The sequence below is a fragment of the Kogia breviceps genome, chromosome 3 (genome assembly GCF_026419965.1).
Source record: "Kogia breviceps isolate mKogBre1 chromosome 3, mKogBre1 haplotype 1, whole genome shotgun sequence".
Lineage (NCBI taxonomy): Eukaryota > Metazoa > Chordata > Mammalia > Artiodactyla > Physeteridae > Kogia > Kogia breviceps.
The window spans coordinates 50,762,451-50,785,734 of NC_081312.1; the positions used below are offsets into that span (position 1 = coordinate 50,762,451).

At 41.4% G+C, this 23,284-nt stretch overlaps 1 pseudogene; it reads right to left on the reverse strand.

Annotated features, from left to right (window-relative positions):
* Positions 1 to 6,757: 6,757 nt before the first annotated feature.
* On the reverse strand, positions 6,758 to 7,588 carry LOC131752615 (cathepsin Z pseudogene; annotated as a pseudogene).
* Between the last annotated feature and the right edge of the window lie 15,696 nt (positions 7,589 to 23,284).

The following is a 23,284-nucleotide window of genomic DNA, read 5'->3' on the forward strand; positions in this document are numbered from 1 at the left end:
AGACGCAGTCCTCTGGAACCCAAGGGCATCCCGTAGCAACGGCTGTTCCTCGGCCCCTGCCCTTCCTCAGCCCCCAAACACAGGGAGGCGAGGGGGGGCCTTCAAGAGCAACTGGGGGGCGCCAGAAGGCAACTCTTCTCCGGGAAGAGTTATACTATACCCTCCCGGCCCCATCTCCACCTAGGAGGAAGAACATTGCAACACGCAGCAGGAGAAATAACATCTTAGTACTGTCAGTTTCAACTCTGCCACTTTTTGCTCAAGGATCCTGCGAACAACAGAAAAATATATAGATCCTTTCAGTTGCTTATTGTACAAATAAATAGCAGGAGCAGTCTCTGTTACCATATTTTCAAATGGCTGGCATTTGGAGCGAAGATTTCCAGCCCCTGGAATTCAACAAACCATTAAAATTTCACAATTTGGGGGGGGGGGGAACCCAACAAAGAATTGCTCATTTTTATTTTACCCAAGTACAGACATTTTTAAAAAACAACCTGACTCTTGCCACCATAAATGAGTGGGCAGCTCAATACCAAAACAAAGTGATCATGACAATCTCAGATTTTAAAAGCAGCATTTTAAGTTTAATACACTTAGATCCATGAAAAACACGTATTCCTCATAGACTGGTGAGCATTTCCTCACAGAATGGCATCAGTCCCCTTGGAAAGAGTTGACAGAGATTAAATCCTAAATTCCCAAACCTGTCTATACCTGAGAAAGACAAGAAGGCATTTAAAAGAAAATACAGATTCCAGGTTCCCACTTCATATTCACCACATTAGCCTCTCAGTTCTTCAAGAATGGGGCCCTGGTATGTGTATTTTTTTAAAGAAAGGTTTTTTTAAACTATGATAAAATATTCATAATATAAAATTTACCACTTAAACCATTTTTATGTGTACAGTTTAGTGGCACTAATACACTCACAGCATTGTGCCATCATCACTACTATTCATTCTGAAATATTTTTATCATCCCAAACAGAAACTCTGCAAGGGTTTAAAAATAACTCTCCATTTCTCTGTCCCCCTGCCCCCACCCAGCTCCTGGTAATCTCTATTCTACTTTCCAGGTACCACATATAAATTGAATCATATGATATTTGTCCTTTTGTTATTTTACTTAGCATAATGTTTTCAAGGTTCATTTACATTATAACATGTATTAGAATTTCATTCCTCTTTATGGCTAAACAATATCCATTGTATGTATAAAGCACATTTTCTTTATCCATTCATCTCTTGGTTAAAACAGTTGGGTTGTTTCTACTTTTTGGCTACTGTGAATAATGTTGGTATAAACACTGGTATACAAGTTTCTGGTTCAGTGCTCTCTTTCAGTTATTTTGGGTATATACCAAGGACTGGAATTGCTGGGTCACATGTAATGCTATGTTTAACTTTTTGAAGAACCATTAAACTGGTTTCCACAACAGTGCACCTTTTTACATTCCCATCAGCAATGCACGAGAGTTCCAATTTCTCTACAATTATGCCAACATTTGTTATTTTCTTTGTTTTTTCATTTTGAGTTTTTGTTTTTTGTTGTTTTTTACTTTGTTTTGTTTTGGGTAATAGCCATCCTAAGGGGTGTGGAGTGATATCTCTTTGTGGTTTTGATTTGCATTTTCCTCACAACTAATGATCTTCATGCATCTTTTCATGTGCTTATTGGCCATATGTATATCTTCTTTGGAGAAATGTCTGTTCAAGTCCTCTGCCCATTTTATTTTTTCATTTTTTATTTTTAAAAATACAGACATCATTTAATGTGCCAATTTTAAAATTAGGTTTTGTTTTGTTTTTTTGCTGTTGAGTTATAGGAGTTTTTAATATACTCTGAATATTAACTCCTTATCAGACTTGCAAATATTTTTCCCATGCTGTGGGTTGTCTTTTTACTCTCTCAAGAGTGTCCTTCGATACAATATAGTTTTTAATTTTGTTGAAATTCAGTCTGTCTATTTTTTCTTTTCTTGCCTGTGCTTTTGGTGTCATATCCAAGAAATCATAACCAAGTCCAATGTTATGAAGATTTTCTCCTGTGTTTTCTTCTAAGAGTTTTATAGTTTAGCTCTTAAGTTTAGGTCTTTGTTCCTAAACAAAACGGATTTTTGTATATAGTATAAAGAAAGTGTCCAATTTCTTTCTTTTGCATGTGGATATCTAGTTTTCCCAGTACCATTTGTTGAAAAGATTGTCCTTTCCCAATTGCATGGTCTTGGCACCCTTGTCAAAAATCATTTGATCACATATACAAGGGTTTGTTTCTAGGATCTCTATTCTATCCCACTGGTCTATATGTCCATCCTTATGCCAATACCACACTGCTTTGATTACTGTAGCTTTGTAGTAAGTTTTGAAATCAGAAAGTGTGAGACCTCCAACTCTGTTCTTCTTTTGAAACGTTGTTTTGACTCTTCCAGGTCCTTTGAGATTCCATATGAATTTTAAAAAATAGATTTTTCTATTCTGAAAAAAAAAAAAACTGCTGTTGGGATTTTGAAAGAGATTGCATTGAATGTGTAGAACAATTTGGGTAGTATTTTCCTTTTAACAATATAAAGTCTTCCAGTACATGAACTCAGGATGTCTTTCTATTTATTTAAGTGTTCTTTAATTTCTTTCAGCAATGTTTTGTAATTTTCAATGTTCAAGTATTTAGCCTCCTTGATTAAAATTTTATTCCTGAGTACTATATTCTTTATGACACCCTGATAAATGGAATGATTTTCTTAATTTCCATTTCAAATTTTTCATTGCTAGTGTATAGAAATGTAATGATTTTTTGTATGTTATTTTGTATCCTGCAACTGCTACATTTTAAAAATTAACTCTAGCTGTTGTGTGTGTTTGTCTGTAATCCTTAGGATTTTTTCCATAAAAGATTCTGTCATCTGTGAACAGAGATAATTTTACTCTTTTCTTTCCAATTTGGATGCCTTTTTTCCTATTGCCCAATTTCTCTGGCTAGAACTTCCAATATTATGTTGAAGGAAGCAGACACCCTTCTTTTTTCCTAATCTTAAGTGAAAACCTTTCACCATTGAGTATGATATTAGCTGAGGATTTTTCATATATGGCCTTTATAATGTTGAGGAAGTTTCCTTCTGTTTCTAGTTTTGTCATTGAGTGTTGAATTTGTCAAATGGTTTTCTGCATCAATTGAAATGATTCTGTGGGGTTTTCTTCTTTATTGTATTAATGTGGTATATTATAGTGATTGATTTTTGTAAATTAATTTATTTTCAATTTTATTTATTTATTTTTTATACAGCAGTTTCTTATTAGTTATTTGTTTTATACATATTAGTGTATATGTGTCAATCCCAATCTCCCAGTTCATCCCACCACCAACAACCACCCCCCCACCACCCAACCGGCCACTTCCCCTCTTGGTGTCTATACGTTTGTTCTTATAGTGATTGATTTTAAAATGCTGAACTATCCTTGCATTCCATGAATAAATTCTATTTGGTCATGGTATATAATCTTTTTAATATGTCACTGAATTTGATTTGCTAGTATTATTTTTTTTAATCTATATTCTTAATGGGTCCTGGTCTATAGTTTTCTTTCCTTGTTGTGTCTTTTCCTGGCTTTGGTATCAGGGTAATGCTGGCCTCATAGAATGAGTTAAGAAGTGTTCCCTTCTGTTCAATTTTTGGGAAGATTTTGAGAAAGAGTAATGTTAACGCTTCTTTAAATTTTTGGTAGAATTCTCCAATAAAGTTATCTAGTCCTGGAATGTGTGTTTCTTTTTTAAAAAATTTATTTTATTGAAGTATAGTTGATTTACAATGTTGTGTTAATTTCTGCTGTACAGCAAAGTGATTCAGTTATACACATATACATTCTTTTTCATATTCTTTTCCATTATGGTTTATCACAGGACATTGAATATAGTTCCATGTGCTATACAGTAGGACTTTGTTGTTTTGGAATGTGTATTTCTAAACCAACTTCTCCCTCTTCCCTGCTCCCATGTTTCTGATATACAGTTGGGTTTGGGACTAACTACCCCAAATACCCAATTTGAACACTCTTGGATATAACTCTTGATAAATTACTCACATTATATTTTTTAAAAGAGAGAAAAAGCTTTGGGTAAGAAATGTACTCAAGCTACCCAGCTCCGGAAGTGCCCACAGGAGGGAAAGAGAAGGACACAGGGGTGAGAGAGCCTCTGAGAACAAGGAGAGCATTGACACCCTCAGGAGGAACCGGGTGCCTGGTGTACAGCTTCCACCCTTCACCTGAGTGCAGCTGTTTCCATCCAGATAGCTTCTCCCCACAGCTGCACCTGGCCTGTAACCACTAGAGTTCTGGGCAACTTCTTAGTCTGCGAGGTGGTGAAGGGAGGAGGTGTTATGTACAAAATGCGACTCACAGGAGTCTGACTGCCAGGGGTCAGGTCCCTCTCTGAGCTCTAATGGGCCAAGTGGATGGTGCTGCAGCAGGAAGAGGAAGGTTCTTGGCACAAATTGATTAATGTGAGGTTATTCTCGCTAAATGTTTTCTTAATCTTGTGCACAAAGATTATGGACAATGGAAAAGTGTCATAAAACTTGTAATCAGACAGAAAAGCTATTTTTCTGCAGGTCCCTTTGGCTTTTAACCTCAATCTCTCTTCTCCCCACCCCCATCTTTCCTCAGGCACCAGGCTACATTTCCAGTAAAAACTCGCTTGGCCACTTGTGTAGAAAGAGGAGTTAATATTTGAATACTGAACGGACTGGTTCTCCTTGGGAGCAAGTAGCCAAGTAAATATCCAAGCGGGAACAAGGGAAGGAACAAAATGGCACCAAGCCCAAATGAGAAGTGCCTCAGCCATTCTGCAACACCCTGGATGCGCCCAGAGAACATCCTCTCTCCAGGTGAGTCATGGCCTCCACACCCAGCAGGGTGTAGACACCCTGCACTGAAATAAAATAGTAAGACTAAGTCAAGCAGGTAAAATACTCCCTTGCTATCAATTTGATAAAATGCTCAACCCTGCTTCAAGAATGGAAGACAGAAGGAGGGTTTTCAACAATACCAGGTTTTATATAATCCCACTAAAACTAGGGATCTGCAATAAGGCTTGAAAATGTGTAGTCCCACAGATATTTCCATCTATAAACACAAAAGTGCATGAAAGCTCTGAAAAAAGTTTTTGTTTTGTTTTAAGGGGAGGGTAACTTCTATAGTGCTCTAGACCTTGAATAGATGATAAAAGACAATTTGGAAGATCTGAGTTGCCTCTTCAAAATCCAAGATGTAAATGCACACTTAAACTATTCCCATTTCTACTTTTTTTCCCCCTTACACCTTCATGCCCTTGAAATAGAGAAGAGAAAGTGATAATAGCATCCCAGCTATGCAGAACTGGCTCAAGAGACCAAAGGCCTAAAAGAGATTGTAATGTTAGCAAGAAAGCCTGTGATTAAAAGTTACTTAAGACCTAATGCTCAAATATTCTAAGCTACTATTACATCAGAAACATTATTTCTCAAGATGGAAGGACTAGTGAAAAACCTTATGGGCCTGCAAAGGTGTACACTTACACACAAGGCTGAAGTAGCCTAAGCTCTGATCTTGATGAGCATAGACGTTCCTCTGCCCCCTTTTTATAGGTAGAAAACGTCCCAGATAAACTTGCACCAGGTCATTTTATCACTATCATGATGATTATTGTCGATAAACACTTATTAGGCATCCAGTTGCCAGCACTAACCTGACCAGACCAATTTCAACTTCCCTGAATCATTACTTGGTGAACATATCCAAGCGCATTGCTTCATCACTGTTGTGGACTTACACTCTTTGCAATTTCTATATAGATATGTGCTGCTTTTGATACAAGCTTTCGTTGTAAGTAGACACTAAAATACAGGCTTATAATTAGCTCTCTAGGGAGGCAAAAGTGTGTGGTAGAGCAGAGCTCAGCAGGAGAGAAGTCAAGGCAGGTACTGAAGAAACACGGCACGGAAGATGTGTAATACAAAGGTTATCTGAAGCGTGGGCAATACCACTAAAGTAGGGGAAGAAAACAGAGTCCTATCACTGCAGACTTTTCTAGGTATTATTTCCACACATATTAGCACGTGGTTCTGAAAGTGTACTTGTGCTTTATCCAACCCCATCCAATCTTGGAAACCTACAGTGGGCTAGAATGTAAGACACATAATCCTGGACAGACCACAGCTCCATGTGGGCAGCATTATGTCTAATCAAGCCCATGTCTCCAGTCCTGGGGCCAACACCTTGCCCCATGATGGGCTCTCAGTTCCTGTTTCTTTTTCTTTTTCTTTTCTTTCCTTCCTTCTTTCCTCCCTCCCTCCCTTCCTCCCTCCCTCTTCCTTCCTTCCTTTCCTTCTTGAAGTGTGTACTTTATTCATCCCTTGGCATCTTGAAATTGCCATCTCCCCCCACTACCCCACCATTGATTTCAAGGTGACAAAGGAACTGGTGATAAGTCTGAACTGTTTTACCTCTTAAATATATCACAAACCATAGCTGCCAAATCATTTATCGAAGAAAATGTAGGTCACATCATTCACTGTTTGGTGATCACTCTTCTCCAGGTAAATGGTTCGCTGCCGTCATCACGACAGGAAGCAGTCCTGTGCAGGTGTTAAGTCGTCCCCCCTCAGACTCTCCCCTGGGAACGCTCTTTCAGCCCATGAGGCATTTTGACGGGTGTCTCTCCTCCGTGTGGTTACGGCTCATGAGATCATTTCTTTAAGAACTGCTCGTTGGAGACGTCCGCCTTAAACGACGGGGTTCCCAAATGTGCAGTTCTCCTCAATAGCAAGGTTGTAATCGGCACCCTTCCCATCTTTGTAGGTGCTGGTCACTATCCTGATCCAGCCTCGCTCGCCCCATGAATTCCGGACAAGTCAGTACTCCATCCCACCCGGCCACGGAAATGATGTGGTTTATGTAGGACTTGTCCTGGTATTCAGCATAGATGCCTCCAGTGTAGTTAGACCTCTTTTCTGTTGCCATCGTACCGCCCCTGATGTTACCGTTTGTGTCGATTTCCGCCATCACCTTTTCCCTCCCAGAGATCGAGCCATAGTCGCCAACTTTCCAAAGGGTGTAGTTCTGGATGACACGGCGTTCTTTGAATTCGGTGCAGGTTCCGCACTGGTTAAACTTGTCACACTCTTGGTCCTTGGCCTGGTCGTTGTTGCGGGTCTCGTCGGGGATGCGGCGCGAGCGGGCGTGCTCCCACCCCTGCAGGTGGTCGCCCGCCTCCCAGAAGCCGGCGTTGCCGCCGTCGATGACGTGCTGCACTGCAGGCCACGCCCCCTTGCGCTTGTTGGGGCTCCAGTCGGCCGTGGCGCTGCAGCCGCCGGCCTGGGGGATGTGCTGGCTCCCGGTGACCCTGGCGTAGTTGACCCCATCCGCGTTGCGCCAGTCCCAGCTCTTGGGCAGATCCGATGGGGACAGGTACTCATGAGGCCGGGGGTATGTCTTGCGCCCCAACTGGGTGAGCTGTTTCCCGCGCAGGGGCCGGCAGCCCGGACCGAAGTGGAAGCTGGCCTGCGCCGCTCCACCAGCAGCCAGAGCAGCGGCGGCGGCCTGAACGACGCCATGGCTCCCGCGCCGGTGCGATCGGACCCCCAGTTCTTGTTTCTTGAATCACACCCTTCCAGAACTCCCCATTTGTTAATTTCTTAGCCATTTGACATCTAAATCCAAGACTAGAAGTGAACTCTAAATCCTCATGTCTCTAAATTTCAAGCACCCTGCCGTGGTACATAGAACCAGCCTTGATGCAGGAGTAGAAAGGATGCTCTTCGACTTCTGCTGTGCCTGGTCTAAGCTTGGCTTACCTCAGATAGAGTTCTGGCTGCCTTGTTTTCAAAAGGTTCCTGCCTTTCCTGAGAACTCAGAGAGGTAACATCCACACCAGGACTTAGGCACTGGGCCCTTCCACTGTCCACCCTTTGTAACTGTTTTTCTCATTTTGTACCAACTCTTCTTGCTACTCTCCTTCATGTATTTGGAAACTGTCTCTCGCCAGTTTCACTCAGATGACCTACTAAACTGTTTTCTCTGCTCAGGTTATTAAAATAGAAGTTACAATGGACTTGAGTCTTGGTTAAGCTTTAAGTTTGTTGCCATCCGTTACAGTCTGTGCTGGTCTAAGTGATGAACACAGATGTGCCCCTGGAGTAGCTAAAGGCTATGCTGAGAAAATAATATGCTCTCCAGGAGCATGTCTTCTTCCCCTAAAATGCATGAGGTTGTGTCTGCACCAAAGATAGAGCAAGGTTTTCAGGGCACAGATCTGATGGGGAGGATGACATTCAGTAAAACTGCCTTTAGCACAAACTCACAATTCTATCCAGTTCTCCTCACACCTTGTTTCCTCATAATATTAGGCAAATATTAATAGCTGCAGATTTTTGGTAATTACACAGTGTTTCATACTGCACCATATAACAGTATGATTTCCGAGTTAGCCTGAGTACACTATTGTATTCCCTGTGGAACCCCAGAGCATAAGGGAGCATCCATATGATTCCCAAATGTCAAGCAAGTGACAATTTGCCTGGCTCTGCTCTGGAAAGGATCTTTTATAAAATCAGTAAATAAACTAGAAAGTATAGAATTCTATATTTACTAAAGTATAGAATATACTATACCTTAGTATAGTATACTATAGAATTTTGGTAACTATAGAATACGCAAAGATAAAATTCAAAAGCTGCTAAAACCTGCTCAGAGGATGTTAAAGTACAGAAAAACAAGTCAACGGCTTTTATATAATGAAGAAATCTCTGCGTTCATTATTGATTCCCTCTTCCAAAAAAAAAGCCACATTTCTAAGTTCGGTGGCAGGAGAGAAAATACTCATCTCTTCCTGTCATTCCCAGAAGTAGTGCTGGAGAAAATATAACCACCCAGGCGTGTCATTACTACACTGAGAAGGGTACACCCACAGGTGAAGCAGATCCCCAGCAGGGTGTAAGAGGGAATGAGCAGAGCTCTAGTTTGTAGGGAAGCATATATCACAGAACTGTTGTACTTCAGAAACTGCTACATTGTAACCAAAGAGCTGGTAATTATGTCAATGAACATTCTACCTTCTCTTTAGTATACTTATCTGTTTGCTTACAAAACTAAAACATAGATGTTCTTCCCAAAGGCCGTATATTTCTAAAAAATGCAGAAAGTTTCACTAAAAAGAAAATACTAGTTTGAAGAAAGCATTTTATTTTCATAATGTTTTTGTTAACATGTGTTCATTCATTATCTTTATATGAAATGGGTTATTCAGTTAATTATTTTTATAAAATTAAAATACAATATATAAGAGGGAAATTGCAGTAAAGAAAGCAAAACTACAAATTGTGGTAAAAGTAGCTGGTGGTGATGGTAAATTTTAGCCCCCTAGAAAAGGGGGTCTTTTGACCCCCTTTCAGCCAACCTTTGTGAGCCACCCTATGTGCCAAACAAACACCATGCCAGATGCTTTAGGAATACAGGAAGGCAGTATGACAAATGGTCTATGCCCTCGAGGCATTTTTAGTTTAATTGGAAAGAACAGTGGTATGTAGATATAGATACAAAAATCAACAATTCTAGGACATGAACTGTGCAGTGGTTAAAAGTACAGACCTGGAACCAGGTCGCCTCACTTTAAATCCCAGCTCTACCACTCAAGGCCAGGATTAGAGTGAGACACTCACCTTGGGCACAAAATTTACAAGGGTGCCAAAAAGTTGGTGATCAAGATAAATAATATATTAATGCAATATTTTAAAAAATCAAAATTAATACAAAAAACTCATGATGCACAAAATAGCAAAAGTTTAAATACAGACAGGCTCCAACAATCCTGTGTCAAGTCATACTGGAGCCCAAAGCAAAAGAAAAAAATGTGTGTCCCTACATAGATGTTTCATTGCATTTTTTAACTGTTATTTTTTTTCTGGGACATTGATGTGGTTGAGGAAATATTGAAAATGAAAAAGTAGGTGTATTAAAAATCACATTCAGTTTCAATATTTTATTTTTACTCAAAATAGAATTTATTCTAATTTTACTTGCCTGGCTTTCAAGGAAGCAAACTCATCACTTACTAGCTTTGTAAACCTGAGTGAGTTTCTTAACCTCTCTGTGTCTTAGTTTCGTCCTCTGTAAAAATGGTAGGGCAAACAGTGCCACCTCACAGGGTTGTTGTGAAGGTTAAAAGAGTTATTATGTTTTTAAGCACTTAGAACAGCACCCTGTCCAAATTATCTCCAAGGTACACCTTTGTTATCACTGTGTCTTTATTATATAGACAATGAAAGTTTTAGAAGATCAGAGATAAGAGATCAGCTCTAGATGAGATGATTGGTCACTCATTACCTGATATATCACCGCACAGGAACATATGCTCCATGGGGGCTTGCTCACCACCTTATACTTGGGTCTACAATAGGTCAAGCCCACGATAGGCACTTGATACATACTGTTTCATTGGATGGATAACAATCAGAAAGTTCTTCACAAAGAAGATGGAATTTAAGTTGGTTGGCCTTCATTAAATGATAGGAATAAAATTGCAGATGATGAGGGAAGGTATGATGATATTAAGTGTGCTGGGTTTGAGTTACTAGCAATATCTGCAATTGGAAATATCCACCAGTCATATGGAAATGTGAGGTTAGCACCTGGAAGAAAGAACCAAAGTGTAAATTTGGGCATGATTCACATGATTGTGATAGGAGCATCACATAACTAGAGGCCCTCTCTAGAGGAGCAGGTGTGTACAGAGCATAGCAAAGAGCAAAGGACCAAGATGTGGAGACAATGACTGGATGAGTCTGACGAGGAGCTGGGGAAGACATCTTAGAATTCAGAATGACTCTCAAGAAGTAGGAGCCGCCAAATCATATAACATCTCCCTGACTCCTAAGACATCTCTGAAATAAGTGAAAATGATCTGGATTAGATCTTTAAAGGTGCTCACTAAACATTATTTTGTGTCTTCCAAAAGCTGATGAAAGTTCAAATGAAACATTTAGCAGTTAATAGCGTAGGGAATTCCCTGGCAGTCCACTGGTTAGGACTCCGTGCTCTCACTGCTGGGGCCTGGGTTCAATCCCTGGTTGGGGAACTAAAATTGAGGCAAAAAAAAAAAAAAAAAAAAAAGCAGTTAATAGAGTATTATTAACATCATATATTTACTTCTAACTACATTCCAGAAAACATATTTACAAGCCATTTATTAGCTCATGGGGGATAAGCTGGCATGATATACACTGCTGGTCACCCAACTAAACCCATCTCTCCCTTCCTCTCTTGAGAAAACTCCAATTTGGTCCGCACGGCCAGGTGCCACGGAAAGGGCACCATGGGTCAAGCCCTGAGGCGGTGTTCTCATTCAATTCTAGCCTATGAGACATGAGAAAAAAATCTGCTGGGTGGGGGCATAGTTCTGGGAGAAATTCTCTTGCTAATAAGGAGTGACAGGCAAGAAGTAACCATTCCTTCCCTCTGACTCTGGAAATCCTGCTGGGATTCGGTGCTTAGAAGTGCTTCAGCTGTCTTGGGACCATAAAGGAGGAGCCGATGCCTAGAGGGTGGCAGAGAGGAAAGTTGGATAGAACCTAGGTCTTCCATGATGTCACCGAGCCACTGGATTAACCAATTCTAGAACCAACCCATCTCTGGCCTTTTACATGAAACAGTAAATCCCCTATTGTTTAAGCCCATTTGCATCAGAGTTTCTGTGACTCAAAGTCAATCATGGTTATGGGCTTAAGAAGACCTGACCTGCCCTCATCTAGTGATTCATCAATTTTACCAGAATCCAGCTTTCATCTGTGTGGGATGAATTAGACCTGTAAATTCCCAAAATGTGGATCCTTTGCTTCTTGGAATCAGCATCTATAATGAATAAAAAATTTTAGCATATGCTTGTTTTAAATGTATCAGTAAATTACTAGGCTCACACACCAGCAGAGATACCTCACCTAAGCTGCCTTGCCACCCAAGATTGGAGACTATAATAATAAGTGGACTCTACAGAGAAGCAGCTGGAACAAGAGGCTCAGTAAGAAGCTTGATTGTGGATTACATGCTCTTTCACTTGTTACACAAATATTTGTTTCCAGCTGGAGTAGAAGTCCCATATTAATTAGAGCTAGAATTGCTGACTTGATTTACAGAATGTAGACAAGAAACACTCCTCATTCTTTACTCTAAAAAGTTAGAGGGGTAAGGGAGGGAGTGACATTATTTATACCAGAATAGCTTAGAGATGAGGTTGCATCACTTCTGAAACTTTAAGGAATCACAGAAGATAGTGACACCAAATACAAAGCCAATTAACCCTTCTACTTGGCAGCTGATAGCATTTCAGCACTTCCATCTTCTTTTTCCCCTCATTAATTTTAAATGCTATTGACAAGACTTTTCTTTAACCTATTAATTTGTTTTTATTCCCCTCCCACCCCATGCAGTGACTCCTCTCTCCCTTGAGCAAAGAACAGGTTTCTGTGCTTCCTTGTCTCAAAGAATGCTTGCTGCAGAGCATAAAGCACAAGTTGCCTGCAATATATTTTCCTACCTGACTTTTGTTTTCAAAAGCTTAAGCCATTGATTAATTTGTGGGGTGTGTGTATGGTAGGGGGGTTGGGGGGACATGTAAGGGAAACATGAAGAAAGTGGAATGTTCGTCAAACTAAAAGATTCCAGGAGACAGGAGGCAAGGACAGAGGTCTATGGTCCCTTCACGCATCAGGGCCCAGAGACATCTCCATAATAGTGCCCTAAGGAGGTGACCAAACGTTCAAAGGCTCAGCTTTATAATACACCTAAAGAGATAGAACTCTAAGCAGTAGCCTTGCCAAAGGTCCCCAGGCTTCAAGTGCCACAGGGAAAAACTCAGAGCCAGTAGGTTTGAAGGGACTGTACTTGCCAGGGCAGTGGGTGTCTCAGAGGACACCAATACAGTCCAGGGACTGAAGACCAGAGGGCCTTCCCCTGTATCTTGGCACTGTGAGACCCGGGGCTTCCAAACAACCCTTGGGGTGAGGAGGCTCTGGGGGCAGTCAGGTATGCCTGTGGGTACATTTCCTTTTTGCTGTGTAGGAAAAGGTGAGGTTGAAATTAAGCTGATTTAAATATATGAAAAAACTCAGTATCCCTTGCCACCTAGGCCTGTGGCCTGGGAGTCATGCCTGCAAACATTGACTATTTAGGGCCCTTACTCAGTGAAATCCCTCTCTATATTAAGTTAGTTGTGTCCACTTTGGTAACATGCCAGAAACCCTTGACTCTAGACTTGTCTTAAAATCTCTAAGTACAGCAGCTCTCATGTGGAGGGGCACAGCACACGTGGTGCCAGACCATTCTAGATAGAGATCAACTAGCAGCACCAGAAACACCTCTTTGCATTTGAGGACGGGAACATCCGATGGCCCCATCTAATGCTTGATTGCAAGCAACAGAAGACAGCCGTGCTCACTTTTTCTCAGCTGGAGTGTATTGGGAGGATATTGAAGAGTTCATAGGATGGATGGGAGGGCTGGAGGCCAAGGCTCAGGAAACAGCCTGGACAGCAAGAGAGGACGGGCAGTAGGGACCACAGCCAAGGTCATGCCACAAGACTGTCTGCCCCTGCTAGTACCCTACTGCTGCCCACAGCACGACATCAGCGCCACAAGTGGTTTCTGAACAATCTTTGAATCTTTGCTTCACTCCCTTGATATTCAAAGTCCCAGAGAGGAGGGTTTGACTGGCTGAAACTGGTTCCTACCCTGAGTGTCTGGGGTAGGGAGGGGGGATCACCCTTGATACAGGGTGGAGCACTGCGCCTTGACACACAATGTGGCATTGCCTCCAGATGGAAAGGGGGATGCTGAGCAGAAAATAAACTAGCCCAATGGTCCACTACATTCCCAGCCACTTAGGGAGGACAAAAGGGTGTTAAAGTTTTGAAAGCTCCAGCTTTAAATGAACTACCTTGGAAATATATTTGCCTTACTTCCTGGAATCAAGCCCTGTAAAAGCTTTACGCAGGCTCATAATTTCACTCCCAGATCAAGTTGCAACCCATGACCCTGATTGCTGCCCGGTACTTGGCCCTGGATCGCTTCTCCTGTTGATTTTAGATTACTATAGCAATACCCCGGCTCAGGGACAGAGAGACCTGCCAAGCACCCACATTCAGAACAACATTTTCACTTTATCTCTCCCCTCTTACCTCTACCCTGATGCACATGAGTCCTGTTGGCTACCTGGTAAAGTTAAGAGGGAAGATAAGCTTAAGGACTATAGAATTAGAAAGTATTTTCATCTCCCTTCTTAGAAGCAGAACTAAATTCTCAGAAAAATAGGAATATGGCCTGTTTTTTAAGCTCTTCAGAGGCAGGAAAACAGTATCCTCGATACATCCAACAGTAAATAAGACACAAACTCTGTTTGAAGATTCAGGAGAAAACAGAAAACACTTGATAAAAACAGGAAGGAAGGGAGGGGAGGGATAAATTAGGAGGTTGGGATTAACATATACACACTACTATATATAAAATAGATAACCAACAAGGACCCGCTGTATAGTATTTTTATTTTGGGTGGTACGCGGGCCTCTCACTGCTGTGGCCTCTCCCGTTGAGGAGCACAAGCTCCGGACACGCAGGCTCAGCGGCCATGGCTCACGGGCCCAGCCGCTCCGCGGCATGTGGGATCTTCCCGGACCGGGGCACGAACCCGTGTCCCCTGCATCGGCAGGCGGATTCTCAACCACTGCGCCACCAGGGAAGGGAAGCCCCTATATTTATAACTGAATTGCTGTGCTGTACACCTGAAACTAACACGATATTGTAAATCAACTCCACTTCAATTTAAAAAACAAAACAAAACAAAACAACGGGAAGAAAATGCACACACACAGGAGGAACAGTCTGTCCAAGGGATCATGACAATGGCTGGGGACATAGCGTCCCCGCATGTATGATTGCTCCTGGCTGCTTTGCCTGCTTTGGGCCAGCGGACATAGTGAGCAGACAAAGCCTCTGTTAGAGGTCGAGACCTCTCTCACATCTGTCAGCGCTGGAGGGCAAAAGCCTCCAGATCTGTGTGTGACCAAAGAATCTCCTTTTTTCAAGAGGTTCATTATGATGTGAGAGAGGAACACACCCTCTGGAAAGGGAAAAACTAAGTGAGGTCTAAGGGCACTGTTCAAAACTACAGCTATGCTACACACCTACAGTGAGCGCTACAAAGTCTCAGAAAGTATTTATAAGCCGTGAATACCAATGCTTAACGGATGCTAATTCATTAATTTTCTTTTAAAAAGAAAAGCTGGGAAATTTTAAGTGAAGGCAAAATCTTTCCAATGCTTCCTGTTCTAATTTTCCTTAACTTTTTCACTCGGTTCACTCTGTATGTGAGGTTGTTGTGTTGTCATTTGGGCCGAAGGGAGGGCTAAGTCACCCCAGACTGTGCTTCCTTCCACCTTCGCCAACCTGTGTGTAACTGAGTGTGCCTATTATCAGGGCCTTGAGAGCCACAGCACCAGTGGCCCCAAAGTTTGCCCACTGGCCAACAGTGAACAGGTTCTAGCCAGCCCTCCCTCAGGTTTGGACAGCTACTTTGTACCTAGCCCTGAGGTGGGGTGGGAAGTCCAGACAAGACGAGGCAAGCTTTTGCCGAGTTCTGTGGATGCATGGGGGCAGGGAGCCTGCTCTGGGCTTACTCCATGTTAGGCTCCCAAGTGGGAAACCCAGGGCAAAGGTAGAGTCTTGAAGGAAAATAGAGCAAATCTGAAAATTCTAAGGGCTCCACTGAGACACAGAAGCCTGTATGTCCTCCCCGCTCCCTTTCCTCATGGCCGATCATCACTCTGCTAAAGGAGATTCTGCCTCATGCAACAGCAAGTATGTTAAAACGGAGGAGGAAAGTGAAACGATGTGCGGCTGATTTTTCATCCCAGGTGAAGCCAAAGTATGTAGCAATTATAAATAGTATATAAAATATAAATTAAATATCTAATATTGAAGTTCCTCACAGCATTTTCTTAAATATGATTGACAAGGACTGAAGGTCATGGAATGAGGTTTTTGTGTGACTCACATTTATTTCTTTCCAGTTCTTAGCCGTCACACTCATCCCACAATAAAAGGCTTTCTAGCCTATTGTTACTTCAGGAACACTAACATTTTTCAGGGGACCTCCCTACCCCAAGGAGTTTTTACTCCATCTCTAAAGAAGATAGAACAATCTCAAAGAGTGAGTCAATTTATGGGCTTAGTTAAGACATAAATTACTCAGCCATCAATCAGATCTGCATAGATTTGCTATATTAGACCAAGGTGCACATCTGAGGGCAAGCCTTCAGCTGGTCAGAAATTCCCAGGGTGAGTTTTACAAGCAGTCCTGGGACTCTCATGCTTCCATGGCTTTTGTTATAAGTTGTTGTCTCTTGATCATGATGTGATGAGGTTCAGAAGAAAGTGAAAAATGACTTCGATTCCAAAATGGAAATGTAATATATGAGTTCAACAAGATCTAGGTACACTACATATTTTAATTTATAAAGATGCTCCCAAACTTTACCAGCATTCCCTTCATACTCAGCAGATCACCCAGCCTCCTGCTTCATATAGAAGGGAAAGGGCATCAGGACTGATATCTCCCTCCATTTCTCTCCTTTCTACTTCCTAACTTGCATTTTCACTCACCTCCTTCTTTCTAGCTGAAGGAATGTATACCCCCCTCCAAGACCCACATGGTGCTTCTGATAGTATCCCCACCACCTGGAAACCTCAAAACATCAACAGGCCCCATCCTCTTCCTTCTTCATTTTCTCCCTTGTCAGTAATTCCCCCTCTTCCTCTTCTCCCTGAGAAACATTGTCAATGCTCTCCATCCTAAAAAAACCTCTCAATACTACTTCTCACCTTCTCTCTGTCAATCTCCTTGAATCCACTGTCTTCCTGTCTCTTCACCTGCCACTCATACCACACTGATTGCCCTTAATACTAGCTTTTTTCCCACTTACACTTTCTCCTTTGGATGTTTACATCTATTCTCATGGAGTCACATATTACTTAAAATCTGATAATTCCAAAGATCTACCTTTAGCCTTGAACTCTTGTCTGAGTTCCAAACCATTTCTAAGTGCATACCAGTCATATCCACCTGGGTGTACCAGAGGCACCTAAATAAATACGTCTAAATCCAAACTCATCCACTGTCTCATCTCTTCTCAAACCCACACCCCCAGAAAATGCCTGAATTTTATCTACCTCAGTTATTTCCAAATATCAGAAATTCTAGTACTTCCCTGATGGTCCAGTGGCTAAGATGCTGTGCTCCCAATGCAGGGGGCCCAGGTTTGATCCCTGGTCAGGGAACTAGATCCCACATGCCGCAATGAAGATCCCACATGAGGCAACGAAGATCCCACATGCCACAACTAAGACCCGGTGCTGCCAAATAAATAAATAAATATTTTTTTTAAAAAAGAAAGAAATTCTATAAACAAGAAAAGACTACATACGTAAAATAATCCCAAAGATATAGAGGAATACGGGGGAAATCTGTGACACCCATAAAAACAAGCAAAACACTAAAGAATAACCTAAAGGATTATTGAATAAAGAAACACCCAGATTGACATATATATACTAATTTGTATAAAATAGATAACTAATAATAACCTACTGTATAAAAAAATAAAAAATATATATGCTACCATAGTAAAAAAAAATTAATAGCAATTCATATGCACATTATTGTGGTATTACTTGCATTTCCATATCTGATTCTTTCTGGAGGAGTTTAAAGGTTAACTTGATAGTTTAAATTTTATTGATAGATTTCCTTTATGCTCTAAAGGCAATACTTTGTGTGTTTATGCTTGGATGCAGTCTGGAATAAAATGAAGTAATTTTAAGCTCCCCCCAAAACAAAATAAAATACATGAATTACACACACACAAAAGAAACCCCCAGAGGAGTATGGACAAATATATTAAAATAGTGAATTAATATGGTATCTTAGAGACAACTGGTGAAGATGAGACATCTAATAATTAAGAAGTCATTAACTGATGGTACTTGCTTGGATTTAATTTGCTTAGGCCTACCATTTCCAATTGAAAAGATCAAAGGACATCATTACCTGGAATATGGTATTACTGTTGGCAAAGAGGATTTGCCTGCTGAATCTGCCCAACACAGCAGGAACATGTGCTTCTAGAAGAAAAGTAAATGTGATTTGTAGCTTTCCATGCTCACTTATGGTAAGAGCAGACACCACAGTAAGCAAGCCCTAGAAGTACCAGGGAAAAAGCCAGCAGGAGAAGATGGGTGTCAAAAATCTTCATTTACTCCATGTGCAAACAAAGTTACACACATCACAAATGACAGTCACTTTCTACAAGTGACTCCGAGATATAAGAGAACTGGATTCTAATCAATATTCACCAGTCCCCAGCTCTAACATGTATATTATTCAGTGACCTTTGGCAAATGATTTAAATTTTCTGAGATGATTTCCAGACCCAAAAAAGGACTGTCACACAGTTGCAAATCACTCGACAAAATCAAGCTCAAGCTCAAGCAAGATAGTTAAGTGTTTGAAATTCACAGTCCTGCCAACTGACTTGTAGAATGTTCAAATATAACTTTCCAGTTGCCAAAAAATGGAATCATGTTAGCTTACACTTCTAGGAAATGTCAGATGAGGCAATTTGGAAAATCCACCTGCTGTGCCTAAGCCTGAATCTAAAACAATAAATGGTCCATTTTTCTCTGGAAGTTGAATTCTACTGAATTAATCTTGTTACAGGATGAAAGCCTGAAAGTAAATATGATGAATCACTCCTCCTACCACGCCTGTGTGTGATGCTAGCACGGCTCCCCGCTTTCTCCCCAACACGGCTCTAGTCAGGAGCCAAGCATCTGAAGCAAAGTGTGATCAACAGATGCTCGTTTCCATAATTGGCACTTTTCCAGTAGCCAACCCCAAATTTAATTAGCCACTTATCTAAAGCAGAAAAGGATTTCTAAAGCATTCTAGTAACCTATGCTCGGTCTTTCCTCTGGTCCATACCCCAGCCCCATGTGCCTTCTCACCCAGAAGCCTTTGAAGCATGCATATCAAGAACAGGATGTGTGCTAATTCTTAATGTAAATAAACAGCTCTCAAAAATGTCCTTGAGATTGTTCTACTGGAGAGAATAATATTCCATTGAACTGAAGACCACATATGGTACATAGGAAGGACAGTAGAAATGAGGCTGCACATGTAACTCAGTGCTAGCACATCAGCATTTTACCTGGGTTAACTCACAACTTGTCTACTATAACCTACCCAGCTCTGGACTCCCTCCAACCTGTGGTTGTATCCCACATGGTCCCAGTGGCTGCGCTTATTTAATATCACCTGAGAAATAACCTCACCCTTCTCTTCACTCTGTTGATCTCGTATTCAGCGAATTCTGTCATAGCTCCAAATCTCTTGGAACAAAGAAACTGTCTACACTTAGTCCTCTTGACAACTATCTGCTATATGATGGGGTTTCCAGGAACCCATGTGACTTCACAGTCACCTCAGGGGGGTCTCATTGGCTCAGGGGGCTGGTGTCAAGCTGAAGCAGAAGGTATGGACGCCCATGGGGTACTGGCAGATGGTGAGGGGAGGTTAAGCCAAGCACTACCAGCTGGGGCCATGTTCCTCTTGCCTGCCCAGCACCTTTGTCCTGTTTCCTGGGAGCAAAGCTCCTCTTGGTGGTGGTGAACCCATCTATGTGGTTCAGTCAGCTGACCTCCCCCCCACCTCCACACAGCACCCAATTTCTCCAAGGCCACAGTGACTGGGATAAAGTTGGACCTGTGACCCAGGTCAAGCCAAACATCTTGAAATCTGGGCTCTCAGATAAGGCTTTCTCCCTGCACTGAGCTAAAAGAATGTGAGTCTTGCTTACCACTGGAGAGAATCTGTCTACCAGGTGGAGGCGGGGGGCCTTCGCATACCACACCATTTGAGCCTTGCATCCAGCCCTGCCTGGAGCCTGGATTTCACTTCCATGAGCTAATCAAGTCCCATGTTTGCTTAAGCTACATAGGATGTGGTTCTTTCCCTGAAAGCCTCCCTACTAATAAACACCTAACCTCCATCTCCTCCCTAGTTTCTGCCTAATTTATTTAGATGACTATCTTCCTTCTTTTTGTGGTCTTTGCCTAAAATTCTCCATATCTTTCCCTCCAGCCCTTTAAACTCAGGTCAGAATCTAACTATTAAAGGGACACTTCCTATATTAACACATACCCGCCAAAGCCTTAGAGCCTTTGATGTATGCCTACATGAAAACATTCCATCCCATAATCATATCCTAAGTGCTATTCCATAAGACCCATTCTTGCTCTACCATTGTTCTTTAACCAAGAGGTTTTAATTGGTGGAATAAAGAGAAGATTCTCATTTTAAAGTGTCCTAGCTTTTGAAAATGAAACCCCGTGGTGAAATATAGTGAGGATCCAAGCTGTGTGCATGTGTTTTTTTTAATAAGCGCTAGCATTTGAAAGCTTATTGTATGCCAGGCAGTGTGCTGAGCACCTTACATGAATTTTTCATTAATCCTTTCAAAAACCTTAAGTTCTGGGTACTTTTTCTCTCCTATTTTAAAGAAGTGGTATTAAGGCTTCAAGAGGTTAAATAATCTGCTCAAGGTCACCCAGCTGGTAGGCTGAAGTCTTTGCACTGGGTGAATCCACAGACCCTTCTTACCATCCTTAACCCCCTAACCCACACACACCAGGGAACAGTCATTTGCCTTCTTGGAATGCCTCAGTGAGGCTTCCACTGGAGTTGCTCCGCACAAGTAACTCAGTACTAGCAGGTCAGCGTTTTAACTGAGTTAACGTAAAGCTCTTCTACTGTGACCTACCCACCACTGGACCTCCTCCAACCCACAGCCAGATCCCAGGGGATCCCAGTGGCTAGGATCATTTAATATTGCCCGAGCAGCATTAAATTATTCATTTTATCGATAGTATTAATACCATTTTTAGACTCAAATGAAATATGCTTGGTTATTTTGCTTCCTGGTCCACAGCAATTCTAAAGGAATGAAAACCTAGAAGTAACTGTGAGGTGAAGGCCAAGCCCAGAAAACAGTGAGAGCTGACTGGGAGAGTTAGAAGGAGGCTGAAAAGCTATTAAAGAAGGAGCCACGGGAACTCTAGATGTGCCTAGCACCCACCCTTCCCACGGCTCTTCATTGCCTGATTCACAGCCAGCCCTCAGAGCAAGGAGCCCACCTTTTATGGACCCTGAAGGGCACCATCATCACATGAAGTGGGTCCTCCAGTGCACTGGGGGTAGCGTACAGCCCTGCAGCGTTGGCAAACATGTGAATCTACTAAAAAGCTTATGTGGGGATTAAGTAGATATTCTTTTTTATGAATATGCAATCATCAAACTGTCCTTAAAAATATCTCAGTTCATCTTGGCTCTTCCCTAGGTGGTGGTTTTGAAGCCAGGAATCACATCTAATATATCTAACTTCATAATGTGTCATATAGTGCTTAATGCCCAAATGTCTTTATTACATAGATAATGAATTCTGTTTCTTTCTGTGAGGAGCCAATTTTACATCCTTATTTTAAACACTGTCCAATTTATAAATGTTTTATTTTAGATATCATTCCAGAGAAATCATTCTCTGAAACTTAAATGTTTAACTTAGAGAAGGGCACCTCAAAAAAAAAAACAAAGAAGGGCACCTCAAAAAAAGAAAGAAGTGCACCTCAGTCCCTTCATCAGCACCCATATATTTTTATTTGCCCACAGATCCAAGAAGGCTAGGACAAGAATAAGAAGAGTAGGGAAAGCATTTTAGAAACTGGGACATGTAGTGAGAAAAAGTAGAGGAGACAGAAAATCTGTATCAAATGTAAGCATAAATGGTTATCTCAGGAAAGAAGGAAATCTCTCCCCACACACCCCTTACTTCCATCTCTACTCTACAGATATTTTTTAAAAAATGATATTTTTATATCAAACTTTGTAGAACTCTGGTAGTCTGCCTCCAAGGTGACATCAGTGACTCTTGCCTGGTGGTATTCACACTCTTGTGTAGTGTGTAGTGTGTATGTGCATGTGTGTGTATTGAGGAGGTGGGTGGGCGATGCATATGTGCTTGTATATCTGTGATTGGAGGGGAAAGATCAGGGTTTAAAAGTTTGAAAGCATATTCATGAAAGAAAATTAAAACATAGGTAGAAGAAAGTTACTTGAAGTCCAGGCCCTCATAGAACAGGAATTCACATTGTTGTTTACTTCCCTCACCTCTTTTTGCCTACCCAGGCTTGCTTGTTTGTACAGAACCAGGAGTTCTTGACAATGACAAAGGATGAATCAATGTTCAAGCCTAGCCTTGACAATCCTAGCAAAGGATTTGCTTGACTACATTTTTTCTCTTAAAAGTCATTCTCAAAGGTACAGAAATGAGTTATAAAAATGTGTGTATAAATATGTATAAAGGGCACTTTAGTAAAATACTTTACAAGCACTTTCAGCACTTCCTGTGTACACCACACCAGAGCAGCTGTTTCCGGGAACCCTAAAGAAGATAGTTTCCACCCTTAGCGTCTAAATCTGACTTTATACTGCTACTCAGCTAATATCAAAACTCATTTGTTTCATTGCAAGCAAGTGGCCATATTGTTTCGATCTTTTGATAAAATAGATGATTTTCTAAAAATTTAGATCCTCCATTATTCTATAATGCATAGAGACCTTGAATAGAATCTCTATGTATATGAAATTTTGTCTTATTTCTAGTTTTCATCTCACTGCTGGAGACAGGAAATATCAAGCTGGCTTAAACAGAATCAGGTCAGATGCTTCTGTCTTCAGTTAATAGTGAGAAAAATCCTAATAGTTTAGGGCCTGCTTTGTACCTAGCATTTTACATAGATTATCTTTAATCCTTACAACAGACTTAAAGAGTAGTATTAACCCCATTTTACAGATAGGAAAAATGTGGTTCAGAGGGGTTAAGTAACTTGCCTAAAATCACCCAGCTTGTAAGTCCTGGAGCCTGGATTGGAAGATCACTCTTTACCTCCAAAGCCTTTGTTCTTTTCATAGCACCACCTGGCCTATTAAACAGGACTTTTATTTTCCATCTGATCTCAAGGCCTCCTGTTACCTGCAGCAAAATAGCTTTACAGGTCTTTTTCCTCCCACAAGAAAACTGAAACATCTCACGAGGAGTAGTGAGTTGAGGTCTGTGGGCAGGGTGCGGGCCTTAGAGGGGACGCACAGACACAGCC